Source organism: Amblyraja radiata, chromosome 18 (genome assembly GCF_010909765.2).
Source record: "Amblyraja radiata isolate CabotCenter1 chromosome 18, sAmbRad1.1.pri, whole genome shotgun sequence".
Lineage (NCBI taxonomy): Eukaryota > Metazoa > Chordata > Chondrichthyes > Rajiformes > Rajidae > Amblyraja > Amblyraja radiata.
Genome location: NC_045973.1, coordinates 49,702,907 through 49,703,855, shown reverse-complemented (window position 1 = coordinate 49,703,855; position 949 = coordinate 49,702,907).

Here is a 949-nt window from a genome sequence, read left to right as displayed (position 1 = left end):
TTTAACTGCATTGAAAGGTTTCATGGAGTGCTGGAGTAGCTCAGGGGATCAGGCGGCATCTCCGGAGAACATGGATAGGTGACGTTCCAGAACTGAAACATCGCCTGTCCGTGTCGCCTGAGATGTTGCCTGACCCACTGAGGTACTCCAGCACTCTGTCATTTTAGCAAACCAGCATCTGCAGTTCATTGTTTCTTCATTTAAAGATTGTTTTTTTCCAAATATAAATGGTTAATTTGAATCACCATCACCAGCAATCCATTTAATAAAGTTAGTGTTCACACATCCAGGACCACTTTCCATTAGGAGTTTGCAATGCTTTAAATCACAATTCCTTTTGTTTAACTGGAATAGACTGAGCTTTTTTTCTGTGTGGGATGGTTTGTAAATGTTGCTTCATGCCATGATTAACCAATAAATATATAATTTCTGTAGAGAGAAGGTGTCCAGCTCATTAAACTCAGTAACTTGTGAGAAGAGTGTTGTATTTCATTTGTGTGAGAATTTTGGTTGATTTGCTGAATTCTTAATAATGTTTTTTTGCGCATATTTTACGTAGGTTTAGAAATATTACACAACATGATCTCTGTCGAAATGTTCTATTTATTTTCTGGTATTTTGCTTTCAAAATTCGCTCTCTTCAGATTCATTATTACAAATTGAATGGAGAATATTGGCCTGGGGGAGGTTCAAACTGTGGTACGGATTTAACCACATCAAGAACAGTAAGATTCTCATTCCTCACACCCTAAGCCCCTGCATCATAAATAAGTGATATGTGGAGGGGGGTGGGGGGGGTGGGGGTGCCAGTCCACAAGTGACGAAGAAAACCCAGTGCTTTAACACACCATGGATGGTAAGATTCAGAGGGGAAGATTTATAGTTCATGTTCATAAATTCTAGGAGCAGAGTTGGGCCATTCGGCCCATCATTCCACTCCCCCATTCAA